Here is an 18,761-nt window from a genome sequence, read left to right as displayed (position 1 = left end):
AATTGTGGATTTAACAAAACAGAAAGTTGCCTATGCCAGCCAGTTAACTAAATGCTCACCACTCCATTATCCCAGCAGAGACTTTTGCAGGGTTATCTAGTGGAAAACAGGGATGAACTGGAAAACATCAGTAAAGTTTGGAAATATCAGCCTTTCAGATGTTTAACCTACCTAACAGCTGCAGTTTTAGGAAATGGGAAACTTGATGAAAGGAGGATCACCAATAGTCTGTACAGTAGGTGATGGTTATGTACTATGCTTTTTGATACAATATTCACAAGAGAAAAGTGAATTGTCTCATTTTAGAATGTTTTTCCATAAATGGATTTCTCATAATGCATGTGTTAACAGAGCTTCCTGTTCCAAGAAGGTCCGTGTAGAAAATCCTTGATGGTTTGGGATGCAGTAATACTACACCTGCATCATTAGTATGTGCTTATTTCTTAAAACCTAGGGCTACTATGGCATAGGAGAGAACACTGACAAAGGTTTGTACTACCTATCCACACCCCTTCAGCCAGTCAAATGAGTTTCTCAAGTCAGTCTGATTCTCTCCCTCCCTTCTCAGCCTCTTCCATTGCTTCTCATATAGCCTGTTTTGGCCTTTCCAAACTGTCAACAGACTTGCACATCTTAATTACAATATTTAGAAGCATTCCAAAGATCATTTGCATGAATTGATTTAATGTGAAAAAGGCTCACATTTCTTGTAGAATAGAATTTCTTCTGTTTTTGATACCTGTTTAAAGATGAAACTTTGCTCTTTTAATTACAATTTAAAAAAAATTAAAATCCTGAATTGTCTCTTAGGGAAAAATATATCACTGTTTTGTAGGTATAGTTTCTTCTTTGAGCAGGGATTCCACTGTAGATTCATGTGCACATCATGCACACAAGACTGGATTTTGATTAGCAATGTCCGGGGTCACGCATGCCCCATATCGCCTCATGCTCTTATATGAATGTGTAAAGGGTGGGTGGCCACAACCCTCCCTTGGTACCCCGTTACCACCCAGGACAGTGAGATGGGCTGCAGTGAATGTCTGACCTGCAGGTTCTTAGTTCAGGCTAAAGATCTTCGAAATCTGAGGTGTCAGGGGGAGGGATAGCTCAGTGGTTTGAGCATTGGCCTGCTAAACCCAGAGTTGTAAATTCAGTCCTTGAGGCGGCCACTTAGGGATTTGGGGCAAAATCAGTACTTGGTCCTGCTAGTGAAGCCAGGGGGCTGGACTCGATGACCTTTCAAGGTCCCTTCCAGTTCTAGGAGATAGGATATCTTCTGCAAATCTTCAGAACCACTTCTGATCTTCTGTTGTGATTTCCATGAATCAACCATGAACTTCATTACTTAGATCCCCTCACTCCATGTACAGAGATTATCAAATGTCAAATTCAAAACCTGCAGGCTTCAAGCCCTGTCCATCCTGCAATGAAATAATACCCTCGAAAGACAAACACAGTAGGAGTCTCTTTTGCCTGAGGGAATCACATATTCCAAGCAGATGCTTATTATGCTTATTCTCTGCAAGGACTCATTTTCCCCCAAGTCAGATTGTTGGTGATGGGGGTTTTTTTCTCCTTCCTCTGCAGCCTGGGTCACATGCTGGGATTATCTAGGTATATATCACTTAATCAGTTCCCTGCCATTGCAGGGGCCTTGGTCATAGGTGCATCTCAGTCCCTCCTGTTCTCTGCCTGTGGCACACAGTAGTTTAGTCTCCTGTGGGCTGCAACATTTTGGTCTAATTGTGGTTGTTGGCTTTGGTGTGTGGGTGCTGGGTGGTGTTGGTGACCTGTGAGTTACAGGTCAGACTAGATGATATGGTAGTCCCTTCTGGCCTTGACTCTGTGACTCGCACGTTACAAGATGCGAGGCTGACGCTCCTGAAAGTCTTATCAAAAGTGGAGGAAACAAGGTCCAGAAACCTATTAATAGACAAGCCAGCATTATCTAACACCCCACTGAGTGGACAAGCAATGCCCAAGCCTACTGTGGAGAAGACTGTGTTGGGGAGAGATTGACCTCTGTTTCAACATCAAAGCCAGCACTGACACCTCAGATTTTGAAGTTGAGCACTGAAAGGGGCCTCTCTGAACATTGAGGCAGAAGCTCAAGAAGGATCTCAGTGTCCTCCCCTAAGAGTAGACACAGCACACCCTCTGAAGGAAAATCCTACAAGCCCCACACAGTGTTGAGGGATAGAAAAAAGGAGCAGACTGTGATGCAGCAGACTTCACCATTGTTGATGACGCGTCTCTCAGCATCCACCCCAGCCTTGGGGCATGAGGCTCGGGTAGAACCAGGTCCATTGTTGGTACCAAGACATCTGCCAGTACCAGTAGAGACTCCAGGACCAAAAGCACCTTATACATGGGCATGCCCTCTGGGGAGAGGTCTGTTCCTCCTCACTGTCACTGGGGCATATACTGAGGGGACATAGAAGGCATTACTCTGGTGCTGTAAGTAGCATAAACTCGAGCATGAATAATCTGCAGGGTCCACTACAGGCCATGTCACAGAGCAGCTAGTCCCCAGCTCCAACTTCTTGTGCCCAGGCCTTCCCCGTAATACATCGCCAGTTCCAGTGGGAGTTTCTGTGGGGCTCCAGAGACAAGGAGGGGAGAGGGGGAATAAAACACATTTCTGCTGCTTCCCTCTTGTGCTGGATCTCAGTCATTTCTAGTTGTGGCTATGGAGGGGATAATCTGGACCCATATAAATAAATGAATAAATTTATTTTCCTATGTTACAACTATCTTTATTCCCTCAGTTTCATTAGTTTAAGATCTAGCTGCTTTTTCAACATTCATACTGTGCTTTTTCTTTGTATTTTACACACCTTGGAATTGAAACTTAACCTAGTTTTGTTTAACTAGGGCACTGGTATCAAACTGGCCTGTGGAGCATGTTGGTGGTGCTATCCAGAAAGCTGGCAGGTCATGTGGTGCAGACTCTTATTTTGAGCTGCAAACTTCCATGAGAGGGTTAAAAAAACCCTTTCTTAGTATTACTTATCCATATAAGTAATTGCTGTAGTTGCCACAGGAACGTGGTAATTGCTAATGGAAGAAGTGAGAGAGGTGGTACATACTCTTTATTAAGATGTGGTCTGCAGCATAAAAACGTTTGAGAATCTCTGCACTTTGGATTTGCAGGTTGAATTTAGGTGTTGCCAGCACAGTTGCAATCTCCTGCCCCCCAAAACTCTTCCATGTAGGCTAATGCCATAAGTGGTTGCGTTTTGCTCTGCCTGCCTCCTTCAGGATTACCCTTGTGACACAACCAACCTTGTGCTGCAAAGGAGGATGCAAAAATAAAATGATAAAATATAACATCATTAACATTTTTATAACAGTTAAAACTTTGAGTCCTTGTGGCAGCTTGGAGACTAACAAATTTATTTGGGCATAAGCTTTCGTGGGCTAGAACCCACTTCATCAGATGTGTGAAGTAAAAAATACAGGAGCAGGTATAAACACCTGAAAGGATGGGGGTTGCTTTACCAAGTGTTAGGTCAGTCTAACGAGATAAATCAATTAACAGCAGGATACCAAGGGAGGAAAAGTAACTTTTGAAGTAGTAAGAGAGTGGCCCATTACAGACAGTTGACAAGAAGGTGTGAGTAACAGGAGGGAGAAATTAGTATTGGGGAAATTAAGTTTAGGTTTTGAAATGACCCAACCACTCCCAGTCTTTATTCAGGCCTAATCTGATGGTATCTAGTTTGCAAATTAATTCCAGTTCTTGGTATCCTGCTGTTAATTGATTTATCTCTTTAAACTGACCTAAGACTTGGTAAAGCAACCCCCATCCTTTCATGTATTTATACCTGCTCCTGTATTTTTTACTTCATACATCTGATGAAGTGGGTTCTAGCCCATGAAAGCTTATGACCAAATAAATTTGTTAGTCTCTAAGGTGCCACGAGGACTCCTTTTTTTTTTTTTGCTGATACAGACTAACATGGCTTCCACAAAACTTTGATATTTGTCTCACGGGAATTCACCTGCAGACTACAAAGTCCAAAAAGCAAATGTGAATTAGCAGGCATGGACACCAACACAGGCTCCCAACAATGTGTGTACTATATTTTAAGTTGCTATGGCAGTCCTGTTGCTGCCTTGGTAGCATCACCTCCACTCATGAGAGCCAAAACAGAAGAAGGATCGTTAATTGAGGGATACACATCAAGACTGCGGTCCTGCATGGGAACCAGAAAGTGAAACTTAACCAGTCTAGTTTCACTGTCCAAGTTAAATAGAATGTAAGAAAGTAAATAGTAATAAGGAAGCTAGAGTTAAAAAAAATCAGTTGTGTAATCGAAGATGTTAGTAAAAATAATTATTTAAAATGCGTGACACTGCCTTTCTGAATCTGTTGACACAGTATAAATTAATGGTTTTGATCACTGCTCATTTTGATTGCCAGATAGAACATTCAAAGGTATGTTTATTTCTAGAAGGCTGTTCTCTTATTTCTGCATGTTCTGCTGAGATGAATGTAATACAAAATGTTTATTATGAACCCTAGTATAGTTGGGAAGCTGGAGTACAGAAGCCTTTTTGTCAGAGGTAGTCATTTATACTTCTCTGGCAAAGACTAAGAAATGAATTTGGTCACGGACCCACTCACTTAGAGCCTCTCACTGAAGTCAATGGAAATACTTCAGTTGATTTTAATTGTGCTTAGATTGTGCCCTTGCATCTCTCACAAGGAAAGCTATATATTGAGGTTCTCAGTTTTGCCCCTTTGTACTGACATCTTTCCTACTTGGCAGGATTATTTTTAAAGGTTTGGTGTAGAGACATCGCTACAGCCATTTAGCTAAAGAGAGCATAAGAGCTGAATTTTTATCTGAAAACAATTAGAGAAAAATATACAGTACAATAACAGAACTCTACACGACTATGTACATATAATATATACCAGTGGTTCTCAAACTAGAGGGGGGTGTCAAACATATGACCCGTGGGCTAGATCTGTCCTGAATTATGTATTTTTGGCCCACTAGACACATTCAGTTCGTGTGGAATATCAGCTTTCTTTTTTTAAAAAGTAAGTTTCGAGCCTTGGTAGCTGCAGAGAGAACTTCTGAAACATGAACCAACTATAAACTGAAGTCATGATGTTGGCCTGAATCTGCACAGAGCCTGAAACAATGATTCTGTCTCCTAATCTCACTGCAACATCTGCGCTAAAGCCCAGTGATAAACACTTGATAATATTAACTATTCCTTTGTTGATCACTTTAGCAGATAGAATGGAAAATGGGGAAAAGAAAAGCCTGAAAGGGTGGGAATTGGGGGTTGCTACAGGGAAGGAAGAATAGAGGGACTGACAAAGATGGAGAGAAATGGGGGAAAGAAGAGAAACAAAGGGCAGAAGTAGCAGTGGCCAAAAAGGAAGCAGATTTTCTTACTATGTGACAATAAGATACAGAGTAAATAATAAGTTTAGTTACTATGTAAATACAGTATTCTCCCATTAATTTCTGTGCAAACCGCCCACTCACATCATTGGAAGTTAATGTGTATATATAGAGGGGGTTATGAAGTCTACAGTTCTATACCCTGGCTCATAGACCATAAATAAACATACAATCCAGCCATCTTGTCGAAGTGTGTTTGCCACCCCTTCTTTATATTCCATCCCACCCACTTGGCTCAGAGCAGATGAGCTGAGACCCCATCCTTAGCACATATACTAGAAACAGTATTCACATAGATCAACTAAAGCATAACCCTTCTTTGAGAGATTTCAATTAAACATGCAAGCTTGGGACAGTGTGGAGGAAGAGGCGGGGGTTAAAGGCAGATAGAGAACCTGGGTCAGCCTGGACAGGAGAGTTGTGGGAGCCATGAGCCTTCAGGATGGATTGAGATGAAACCTGGAGCAATTTCATCCATTATGTTCCTGCATCCCATTACTCCCCTTATATTCTCCCATCTTTCTCAGCTCATCTTCCCATTCCCTTGAGCCTCTGCTTCCGTCACCTCTGTGCCATCACAACCCTAAGGTGGCTGCTGCCTCCACCTCTTCTTCTTTTGCAACTCAACACAGATGGACATTAGAATAAGAAGCATTGAAAGCAGAGAAGATATGATCAATTTGGTTAGTGTTGGTACAATGGAAGGAATCACGGCAGGGGGAACCCTCCTGATTCCTGGCAGCCTTGCTGGGAGCATGGGAAGACTGTAGTTGGAGCTGGAGCAAGCGTAAAGGAATTCTGAAAGAAAGACGCAGGCATTTTATCTTTAAAGTTGTAAACAAAGACAAGTTTCAGGTCCCACCCACAATCTGAGAGTCTGGTATGCAACACATTATAATAGGTGCAGCAGCTCTTTAAGACTTAAAATTAAGCTCCCTTAAAGTGAAGGTTACACAACAGTTTCAAATTAAGTCACCTGCACCTTACTGAATTGTTCAAGACTTTATGCTGAATTTTTTAGGCTTGAATTGAGCCCATAGGTAAAAGAATTTTTTTTTTTTAAATCTGCCCTACAAATGAAAATGAAATAGTAGAAAATTGTAGTTGGCAAGGAAATAGTCAGGAGGAGCACCTTTCAGTGTTCCAGAAGAATCTTGGTTTGATTTGATCAATTTAAATGTCTTTGCAAATCATTAATTGAGTATACATATAGTAAGATGGTAAAGTGTTGAGCTGAGGAAGGCTTCAGTGCACAAGAGTTATGGAGCTAACTTAGCTGCCTAGTGAAAAATCTAGTCAGATGCATAGCTGCAAAAAGACAGGGACATCTTGGGCTGGAGGAATGGTCTGGACTTCAGACCATTTAAAATGTAAAAAGGTTGGTGGGAGGGCTCTCTTACCCTGTAAGGAGTTCAAATGGTGAAGTAAGGCCTCCATAAGTAGATGATCTCCCTCTTATGCACTTTTGGACACCTGCACAAGTTATGTTGTTGGTAAACTCCTAGGATAAAATAAGTGAGTACTAAAAATTCCTTAAAATTCAGTGAGGGAAAATGTGCATTTAGTTATTGCTTCAGCCTCTAGATCTTTTAAGATGTGAAGGAGTTGAGGGGAGGAGTTCCCATTGTCTTTATTAGGTGTTCAGGATGCATCCTAAAGATGTGCATCTTTGAGAATCTCTTGCGGCCCTCCTAAGGTATGTGTGGTACTGGAAGTTCGAGCCAAATCGTTCCAGATTTTGAAATGTACATGCACCATTTGTAATCCAATAGGCCTTTAGAGTTCTGGAGGAAAAACACCTTTTCAGATATTTTTTAATTTAAAAAAAACTTGGACATTTCAGGAAAAAAAAGTTACTTAAATGATTGATTAGTTGTTCAAACCAATTCAGATTCAAACAGGTTCTTATCACAGAAGGCATTCTAGTGCTGTGAATCCAAATATGTCTCTTTACACCACTGAGTCCAGTACCAGAATTTTCCTTGCTTTGCTAGCACTTGGAACTGGTAGGGCACAGGTAGTCAAAAATTTTTTGTCAAGGTCCAAATTTCTTTGTCAAGGTATAGTCAAGGCCCAGACTCCAGAGGAAATTAAATAATAATAATAATAATAATAAGTAAATAAAAAGATTTTGGGGTCCATTCTAAAGAAGCTGGCAGTCTGGATTTGGCCCGCGGTCTACCTATTGACTACCCCTATGGTAGGGTCTCTGAGAAGATCAATCCACTCCCACCTTGGATACTCTTCACAAGTATGTCTAGCCATTCCCAGTCAGGCAGTGCAATAATTAAACCTTCAGTCAGTGTTGATATCGGTTTCTGTGTAAACTGTAATTAATGGGAAATTCCCAACATTATTTAATATCTCCAACACCCTAAATTGATTTAATTAGCCATAGCACCTGGGAGGCAGCATACCGTTCTCGGTTATTTATGAGTCACAGGTGTCACCACCCAGGCTGTAATCTACTGGTGAAGATTACTTGCTGCTTCTTTCTTTCTGGTGGTTCCCTTCCACTCTCCTTGGTCACTGTTCTATCTTTGGCTTCTTAGGGCTTGTCACCCCCCTGATCACAGCAAGTTTGAGCGCTTTAAAGCGCTAGTGTGGACAGGCTCTCAGCGCTGGGAGCCGTGCTCCCAGCACTCGGAGCTATTCCCCTTGTGGAGGTGGATTACCTGGAGCCCTGGGAGAACTCTCTCCCAGCGCTCACGCACTCCTGTGGGAGCGCTTTGAAGTTTCTAGTGTAGACGTAGCCTTGGTTTACATCTACACTTGACAGGAGGGGTTCTCCTGTCACTAGTAGCTCCTGACATGCAGTAGCTAGGTCGATGGAACAATTCATCGACCTAGCACTGTCTACACTGGGTTTTCGGTCGGTTTATCTTCATTCCTCAGAGGTGTAACAACTGTAGCTGGGTCGATCTGATTTTCTAATGTAGACCAGCCCTCAGTGCCTTTGTTGAAAAGTCATTTGCCCTCTGCTTTCTTCTCCTTAACTACTTGTGTGTTAACTTGCATTGTCTTTGGTGCTTTGATTTATTTGTATTATGTTAGCATCCAAAGGGTCCCAATCAGGACTGGGGATCAGCTGAACTAGGTGCTGTATGAATACCCAGTCTCTTACCTGAAGAAGAACAACTTGGTCTAATTCATATAATTTTGTTTCCTTGATTTCTACACTAGTGACTTCAAGCTTGCTTTACCTTGTTTAGCTCACCTAGGATGGGATTTTCAAAAGCACTAGCCACCTAAATGACTTAGAACCACAAATCATATTGACTTTTGCTGGGACTTGAATTCCCAAATCAAATAAGCACTTTTGACAATCACATCCATTGACTTGTCACTTGTAACATTTCACAATTTGAATTACCTTGATACTATATCTCTTGTGTATCCAAATTTCTTCTCTTTTTGGGACTTAGAACCTGTTTACACTGCTCCGCAGTTCAGACTACAAAGGTGTGAATAGTGGCGCACACCAAAGTGCTGCCCTGTAATCCCCTTGTGTGGGTGCTGAGGGCATGAACTAAAATGTTCCTAGATCTCATTAACTTAGTCCTCTTCAAACAGCGGCAAATTATTGAGAAGTAGGAACTTTTTAGTGCGAACCTGCAGCATCTGCACAGAAGAGTTTTACTCAGTTTAATTTTACTCAGTTCATAAAAATGTGTGGTTTTGGTAACAAGGTGATTAACATTTAATCTTTATAGTTGTCCAGTCCCTGAAAATTCATATAGGATCTGGCATTTTCAAGAATAATATGAAACCAATATCAACTAACTACTGATGCAACTTCACCTCTTTTCACAAAAGGAGAATTGTTACTTGTAATAAAACTTATATTAGATGGAAGGAGTGGACACTTATTTCTAACATAAGGGAGCAGCTAAACATGCTTGCATAACAGCGCAGTTGCCTTTGTATTGTGTTTCGGTTTCAGGTTTCAATTCACCTCTCAAACCACTCAGATTAGATTTTTGTAAAAGTGATCTTATGTAGTGAAAGAGGTTTTCTCTTTCACTGTCATTGAGCTAGAGTGGGAGAGAATATATCTAACAAATTTCTAGCCCTAGAGTTTTTCAAATCTATAACTTGAGCTGAGGGTCCAGGTTGATGAATGTTTTTCAGTGTACCTATCAGTGCGACATTTTGGTCAATCTAAACAAGTTTCACTTCAACACTGACTTATTAAACATGACCAAAATTAATTTTTAGAATATAATTTTACTAAATGTTCAGCGGAGCAATTATTACATAAGGTGGAATGTATGTTTACAATTAATAGGGGAGCATGATTCCTATATAATAAAATACAACTTCTCTAACAGTCAGCATTGTGAGGTCCTTGGTGCTGTGATCACCTTAGCTCTGCAGTGGAGGGATCATTCCTTTCCTGAGTTTTTCTATACACTTAGATGTAACTGATTATGTATAGTGTGCTCTACATGTAGAGAAGGAACTTCATATAAGTCATTTGACCTTGATTGTTACTACAAGTAATCCTTACTTTCTATGTGTATTATGATGGAAAGTTAAAAATTATATCTGACATCTGTAGTAGCCTTTGAATGTTCGTGCCACACTCTGCAAAGGCAACATATTTTCTTTGTTTTCTGTGATTTCTGTTTTTTTTAATGCATCCTTTACTAAAATAAAGTCTGGCAAAATTGGATCATGTTATGGATACAGCTATCTTATTGTTTACAAATGTTACTAATATAAAAACTATAAACACAAGAATTCCCTAGTACAGTAAGGCTTATTCTCTGAAAAATGCAATAAAGTATGTTAATAGAAATATTGATCTTATGACTTTATTCTATAGAAGTCAGGATTTCTACAGTCAACTTTTACCATCCCTTCGCCCTTCTACCTTTTCCCACACTCACATGGGTATGACACATAATCATATAATGTCGGACAATATTACATGCTATTACTCAAATATTTAGTTTTCAAACACAGGCTGTGGTCCTATATAAATATGTTCTACGGCAATTGTGGTAAATTATCAGATGATAAAGGTACATTAGTATGTGAAAGGTTTACCGTATGACAACTAGATTTGGACAAAGTATTTGTAACAAGAAATGTTGTTTATCAAAATATGCTCGTTTTTGAGTTTGACAGTGGAGGCAATTTTATAGACGTTTGTATTTCTTGAGTTAAAATTTGTGCAAATATTTTTGTTCTCATTAAGATGTCTGAAAATATATTGTGACAAATGTTTGTGCTTTTTTTTTTTTAAGTTTTGAGTTGGACTGGTTTAGGTACAACTGGTTAGATAAGTTTAGCAAGGTGATTGCCCTGGTTCTTTGGTTGGTTGAGCCTATCCATGTTGTCAGAAGAGTTAGCAGACATGATTCCCCATTTTTTCTCTCTGAAGGAGTGGCTGTATTTCATGTGCTTTCTCTGAACTATTAAAAGTAGGGTTGGGGGCAGGGAGCAGATCTACCTTAGGGAAGCCACAGGCCAGGGGGAATACAGGAAATGCATAATTTTCTTTCTCTTTTACCTCTCCCCCTCCTAAGTTGGGGCATATCCCCAATAAATGTTCCATCTGTAGGTCTTTTCTAAAAGAACCAGAAAGCTAGAGAGGCTGACATCAGACTTTTGGATAGCTCTTTGTGGCTTGACTTGGACCTAGGCAAGCGAGACCTTCCTGTACCAGCTCAATCTGAGTTCAGAAGTGCCCTGAGCTCCAGATCAACAGCTAGCTCCCAAGTCTGTCATCTGTGATGGCCCTGGTTGCAGATGTGATAGGGCAGTTAGATTCCTGAGACAGGGGTGCCATTTAGGGGGGTCAGGAGAGGGCTTTAGCGCCCCCCTCCAGTTTTGTAGGGGAGGTCTACTCACCCTAGCCCCATTTATATTCATAAATGATCTGGGAAAAGGTGTACACAGTGAGGTGGTAAAATTTGCAGATGATACAAAATTACTCAAGATAATTAAGTCTAAGGCAGACTGCGAAGAGTTACAAAGGGATCTCACAAAACTGGGTGACTGGGCAACACAATGGCAGAAGAAATTCAGTGTTGATAAATGCAAAGTAATGCACTTGGCAAAATATAATCCCAACTATACATACAAAATGATGGGGGTCTAAATTAGCTGAACCTGTCAATAAAGAGATCTTGGAGTCATTCTGGATAGTTCTCTGAAAATATCTGCTCAATGTGCAGTGGCAATTAAAAAGCTAACAGAATATTGGAAATTATTAGGAAAGGGATAGATAAGAGGAAAAATATTATATTGCCGCTATATAAATCCATGGTATGCCAACATATTGAAAAATGTGTGCCGACTTGGTCATCCCGTATCAAAAAGATATATTGGATTTGGAAAAGGTACAGAGAAGGCAACAGAAATGATTAGTGGTATAGAGCACCTTCTGTATGAGGAGAGATTAAAAAGACTGGGACTTTTCAGCTTGGAAAAGAGATGACTAAGGGTGGATATGATAGAGGTCTATAAAATCATGAATGGTGTGGAAAAATTGAATAAGGAAATGTTATTTTCTTCTTCACATAACACAAGAACTAGGGGGTCACCAAATGAAATTAATAGGCACCAGATTTAAAACAAACAAAAAAATGTATTTCTTCACAGTCAACTTGTGGAACTCTTTGCTAGGGGATGTTGTGAAGGCCAAAACTATAACAGAGTTCCAATAAGAACTAGATAAGTTCATGGAGGATAGGTCCAGCAATGGCTATTAGCCAGGGTGGGCAGGGATCCACCACCATGTTCTGCATGTCCCTCGCCTCTGTTTATCAGAAGCTGGGATTGGGCAACAGAGCAACTTGATGATTACCTGTTCTGTTCATTCCCCCTGGAGCACCTGGCATTGGCCACTGTTGAAAGACAGGATACTGGGCTAGATGGACCATTGGTCTTACCCAGTATGGCCATTCTGATGCTCCCCGCTGTAACCCACTAGTCCCCGCTCTCCTCCCAGAACTGGGATAGAACCCGGGGGTCCTGACGGGGTCTCTCTCTCCACAGAGTTAGTAATAAAGTAAGAATATACATTAAAATTTTAAAGCTAACCACTATCCTTTAAGTGACTTGCCATAAGATGTCAGAACATGTTGTTAGAGCTGAGTGGGTCTAATATTTATTAAATTTTCTTTCTTTTTAATAAAGGCATTAGATACAGGGCTCCTGTCAGTTAATTGCTAAGTTAGCTTCCAAAAAACTAGAGTTTTAAAGTGCCTAAGTAGCCTCAGGAATCACAGTTCAAGTTGTGTCTCCACTTCCCCCCTCCACCCCCCTCCCGGAATCTGAAATGGCGCCCCTGTCCTGAGAAGAGCTTTGGCTAGTGATAGAAAGGAGCTGTGCTCCTCTGGGAAATAGAGGGGTAGATCCCCTTCAGCTGACCCAAGCAAAAAGATTTAAACTGCTTCACCAATCCTATGTGGACTTAATGGCCCGAATTGGGTGCTGTTGGAGCCCTGAGGGCGCATGGTACTTGGTCTTCAACACCATCTTGGGAGGTGGGTCTAACTGCCTCTGGTACACCGTCAACAGTGACATGATCACTTTGGCACTCTCTGCTCTGATACTGTAATCTCCTGCTCTGCTTTTGTGGCACCATGTGTCTCAGTAATAAGATAATTCACAGTACTAAGAGATCTCTACATATAAGCTGAGCTAGAGTCATCATTGCTATCTTAGGTCCTGAACGTCTCCACTATGATGCTGGCTACCACCACTGCGGCGGTACTGAGTATCTCTTAGGCACCAGTCAAGCCACAGTTGGAAGTGCATCCAATAATCAGTAATTTGAGGGGCAGCTGGTAGCCAGATCATCCTTTCAGGCCACTCTAGATGCCTCCAATACCATAGTAAGATCCATGGCAATTTCTATTGCCATGAGGAGAGCATCCTGGCTAGTCTTTAGGCATCTCAAAGGAAGTTCAGACAACAATTGAAGACCTCCTATTCGAAGGCTGTGAACTCTGGTATGAAAATGGATGACACCGTATTCATTGAAACCTGCTCATTGGCTGCTAAGAGCATACACGCTAGAGGATTTTGCACTTCATAGCTTGTGTGGGCTGAGCTGATTGCACGCACCAGTGGCTCCTTGCATCCCTCCATTCCCCCCACAAGTTCCCTGTGTCCATCCTCCTCTGTTTGATTCCTGTGATTCCTAATCTCCTCATGCCAGGGGTTCTTTGTGACTCCCATGTCTGCCTCCTCCCCTTCCAGGGTACCCCAATCTCCCCCCCCCCATGCTGGGGGTTCTGTTTCTGTCCCCATTCCCCCCTCTGCCATTTTCCTCCATGACAGGGATTCTCTGTGCACCCCCTTTCATACCTTCCTTCTATGCAAGGGACTCTGTGTGGCCCCCTTTCTCCTCCTCCTCCCCATACTAGGGTCCTCCAGTCCTGTCCCATCCCCCACTAGGAGCTTGGTGTGCATGCCCCCATTCCCCACTTTCCCTGACCCCTTTCCCCCCATCATTATTATTATTATTATTATTTTTTGTCTGAGAGAGACATCATTCTAGGTGTCAACATGATAAACTCTATTGGGAGGACAGGCAGAGAGGCCGATGGGGTATTGTTATGCTGAGGGGCCAGCAGCCAGCTGTTTGATCTACAGAGGACTGTAGAAGTGCTTGAAGCTGTATCTATACTAACAAGATGGCATGGGGCTCCAGTTAACCCCCATTTTTCCCATCTCAGTTTTCCAATTTTTCTCAGAAGTCAATAGAGTTCTGGCCACTGATGCCAACAACTTTCCCTGAACATTTGGAATTGATTAGATGCAGTGTTCAAAAGCTTTTGTCATTGAGATGAGTGTAAGGCTTTTGCAAGCTTGGCCAACCAGCTGCCAGAAGGAAATGGAAGGCTGCAGTCTTGTTCCAGACAAAGACAATGGCCAAGTGCTTTTATCCATCAAAGAAATAGCCTGATTTTTGGCAATCGTGGTGTCACAACCAGGGCATGGGTGGTCTGACCTCATAGTCAGAACAGGAGTCAGGAATTAGGCCAGGTCAGATACCAGGAGGTCACAATCCTAGGTAAATCAGAGGACAAAACCAAGAGTCAGGTGTCAGGAGACAGTCAGGTTACCAGGAGATCAGTAGCAAGTAGAAGGAGCAGGTATTGAAGGGGAAACAGTCTGACGCAGGGAGATCCCAGTTGCATGGACAACTTCCTGTTCCTGTGCTGGGTTTATAAAAAAGTAGTGACTCAATCAGGACTGCCAGCATTCTGCCAATCAGATTCCAGGCCTGGTGTCCTCTGTCAGAGTTCAGCTTCTATTCTGTCATCTGCTAACAGGTCACTGGATAGCAAATCGGAACTTATTATGGACCAGAGGTCAAGACCTGTAGTCCCTGACACATGGTTATTTATGGCAAACATGGTTATTTACATTGAAAAAAGAAAATTCCTGTTCACACTAGACCACCAAACTATGCAAGCTACATCTGTGTTTAAAAACGTTTGAGACACAAGGTGGGTGAGGTATCATCTTCTGTTGGACCTAACACACTTTGAGTACCTTTCCCAGACCTGAAAAAGAGCTCTATGTAAGCGTAAAAACGTGTCTCTTTCACCAACAGAAGTTGGTCCAATAGAAGATCTCACCTCATCCACCCTGTCTCTCTAATATCCTGGGACCAACTCAGCTATACCAACACTGAAAACATTCAACGTTTGTCAAGCACATTCCCCCTTTGGTGCCATAGGAGGCATAGGACTTTTCTGTCTCTTTCCTCTGCACTTTCTGTGCAACTCATTTCACCCTTTTCTCCACTTTTGCCATCTCAGTACTACAAAAACTGCTATTGGTGCAATGTACTATTAATAGTCCCCTCATTCCCCATTTTGCCTCCCCAATATTGTGTGTGGTGGAGATGCAATTGCTTCTCTGATAACTGTGACCTGGCCTGGTTTCTAATTCTATCATGTCCTTGGATAGATTCTTGGAATATTAACTCCTTCTGTTTTTTAGTAATTTCTCACAGCTGGACTTCTACTAACATAGGTCCCAGAACTGGGCAAGTTTTGAAGGTCTAGTATACAGGATGTATTCTGAGGCTTAAAGAATTTAGAACAGTGACAAAATGTAACTCTTAAATATTATCTATACCTTTTTATTTGCCAAGTGATAAGTCTCTCTATGTGTGTGTATCTGTTTTTTAAAGTATGTTGTTGTAGCCGTGTTGGTCCCAGGATATTAGAGAGACAGGGTGGATGAGGTAATATCTTTTATTGGACCAACTTCTGTTGGTGAGACACATAAGCTTTCGAGCTTAAACAGAGCTCTTCTTTAGGTCTGGGAAATTCAATCGGAGTGTCACAGCTCAATACAAGGTGGAACAGTGTGTTTAGCACAAGTAGTTAACATACATTTCAAGGGATCATGCAAGGTGAAATGGCCCATTAACACCACTCCAGACATAAGGGGGAAAGGAGGCGGGCGGGGGGTCATTAGTTGGTTATAGATTGTTGTAATAGGCCATGATTTTTAATGTCTAGCAAAGTTATGAATTGAAGCTCTCTGTCTGTCAGACGTTGAGGATGAGGACTTGTAGGTCAGATATAGAGTGAACGCTTTTTGAAAAGTGTTCACTCACAGATGATGTTTTTGTCTTTTATCATTTTCCTGTGTGAGTTCATTTGAGAGCGTAGTAACTGTCTGGTTTCACCCACATACTTGCTATTTGGATATTTAGTGCAATAGATGAGGTACACCACATATTGTGATAGGCATGTGAAGGACATATGGAGCTTGAAAGCTGTGTTGTGGAGGGTGTTGATTGTTGTAGCAGTGGAGATATGTCTGCAGGTTTTGAATCAGTTGCTCTGGCAGGGTCTGGTACCGCTTTGGATTAGCGTATCCTGGTGTGTTGGGAGCTTGCTTCTAATGATGAGCTTGGAGAGGCGATGCAAGAGTAATAATAATTTTTTTTTTCAGAACTTTTATAAACTTTATAACGAGGCTGAAACATTTCATAAATGTAATGCAATGGATGATTCTTGAGCTGAGAGCTTGTGCCAAGTTTCAGACTGGTGAGGGAATCCTTATCATGGAGTTACAAGGTTCTGACAGTGGGAATCTACAAATGGAGAATCAGTAGCAAAACCCTGGCTTTAGCATTGCTATATCTGTACTGCAATGTAAAGTGTTTGTAAGATCAATAACTTCAACCTCTGGCTAAAGCAGAAGGAATGGCCTCTAGCGTTCTTAAAATTATATAACTGTATTAGATGTGAGATTAAAATAAAATGGCCTGCCAAATTGTTCTTTTATCAACCAGTAAAACGAATAGCTGTGAACAGGAACAGGGCTTAGTATGCAATGTTGGTCCCATCTGCACTAAAACTGTAACTAGTTCGGGGGTTAAATCACAACATGGTTTATTTATAGTGTGGACAGGGCCTAACTGTGTCCCAGTAACAAGGCTAAAACCTTGGAAAGTATAAGGCTTTAGAATGGTTAAGGGGCCACGGTTAGGTTTCATCTGAACTATAACCTTTGACCATGTTGTAACCAGATCTCGTGACTTTGTAATAGCAGTATAGATTGGGGCTTTTGCTTTCCTCCACATCCTGGCCTTTAGTATCTCTTCTTGATTTATATTGTCTATCACTGAGGGGGGCCTGGTTCTGTCCAACCATAGTTGAATCAGGGTCTTTTAAAGTCCACTAGCACTGCTCCTTTATTGAATCATGGAGAGACTGCTCTGCTCTGCTCCATCCCTTGCTCTCTGAGAGACTGAAAATACTCGCTCCCAGCCCTTTCGACCTGAAGAGTGATATTAGTCCTAGGCATCAAACAGTGGGCTTTCCCACAGGGCAGTGCGGAACATGACACGATTTTTAACGAAAACATACCTTTCTGGCACTACCATTATCAAGAAACAATGAAACAACTTTGGTAATACATTAATTCACGCACTGAAAAAGCTACTTGTTTGAATAAAGATAAGTTATAAGACTTGCAGACAGGTCACAAGTATATTAGAGAATTGATATTTAAACATTCATCTGTTTGTCATTCTCAGCTGGTATTTTGAGTGTTTCAGAGCCATGTAATTTTTGTGGTGGTCCTGCACTAGAAGGTTTTGTTAATGTTTAATTTTAATTTAAGTAAATGGAGTTTGTCTTTTAAATGGCAAAGCAGTGCTGAATTGAAAGCTACCTTTTAAGGAACAGAAGCAGCATTTACAAGCTTTCGAGTAGATTTTTCAGATGCAGTAAGTCGTGCTAAGGCACCATCATGTGAGATCTTTGAATAAGTCATGAATCTGTCCTGAGGGGTAGCATGGACCACAGTTGACATTGTTGATACTCAGAGAGGCATTTGACAGTCCAGCAGTGCATTTATTGTTTGCCCAAAAGAATTTACCATTACCTACCTACGAGGCCTTTCATTTTCAGTTGTTATTTTTTTAAACTTCAGAAAGTTCTCAGTGTTTGTTACAACAATTTTTAAAAATGGGTGAAAATGGATGCACAGTTCTCTGGGTAAATATTGAGGTTAGTGGTGGGGGGTGGGAGAAGAGAGAAAAAAGCCACAAATAGAGAAAAGTAAGAGTATTAAGTAATTTAGTGCTATGGTTTATTTCATGGATTGCTCATTAACAGTATGTACACCTGCATGTGCATGTGTGTATCTCTTCCAGTACTTTTTCTTACTTTAACTGACAGCCTCGCATTTACACTTAGACTAATTTATTATTAACATAACCGTGTCTACCTAATGTAATGTATTGGATTGTCTTAACATAAGCAATATTTTCATGTACTTGAGCAGTACAAATTTGGGTGAAAATCGGTAAAAATAGTAGCTTTTGTAAAAGCTGGGAATTTTTCAGTAAAAATCAGTAAAACTGAAAACAAAGGGCCTCATTTACCTAACACTGATAGATTTAATGGAGTTTCCCAGTTGGTCAATGAAGAATGCTGCTGTGGAGATCCTTGGCTCCTGAATCCTATCTCTAATTCTTAAAAAGTAGAATCTGCTAATAGTCCACAGAGAGCCAAGCTCTTAAGTCATTAGCTGCTGCAGAACTCATGCTCCTTGTTTGCTGAAATAATAACAGAAATTAGAGATGGGAAAGACCTATAAATATTTCATTTTGTGAGTCCTTTCCCAATGCAGGACTATTCCTTACAATGTGTTCTTGAGTGCTTTGTTCAGTATTACATTTATTTCCAATAAGTATTTAGACAGGGGTGCTTCTTCTTGTATTCTGATTGTCAGAATAAGATGTTCTGTCCGCAGCTTAAATAAAGGATCATAGAAATTAGAGCTGGCAAAGATCTATTTTGATAACATACCACCAACACTCTCCTTACAGAGAAT

General features: G+C 41.1%; 1 protein-coding gene across 5 annotated transcripts in view; it reads left to right on the top strand.

Annotated features, from left to right (window-relative positions):
- Positions 1-18,761, top strand: part of ATXN7L1 (ataxin 7 like 1) — a 183,571-nt gene that overhangs the window by 39,182 nt on the left and 125,628 nt on the right. The gene's annotated exons all lie outside the window — the stretch shown is intronic.

This window comes from Malaclemys terrapin, chromosome 1 (assembly GCF_027887155.1).
Source record: "Malaclemys terrapin pileata isolate rMalTer1 chromosome 1, rMalTer1.hap1, whole genome shotgun sequence".
NCBI classification, from domain to species: Eukaryota; Metazoa; Chordata; order Testudines; family Emydidae; genus Malaclemys; species Malaclemys terrapin.
Note: the sequence above shows the minus strand (reverse complement) of the source record. Positions and strands in the feature narration are given on the sequence as shown.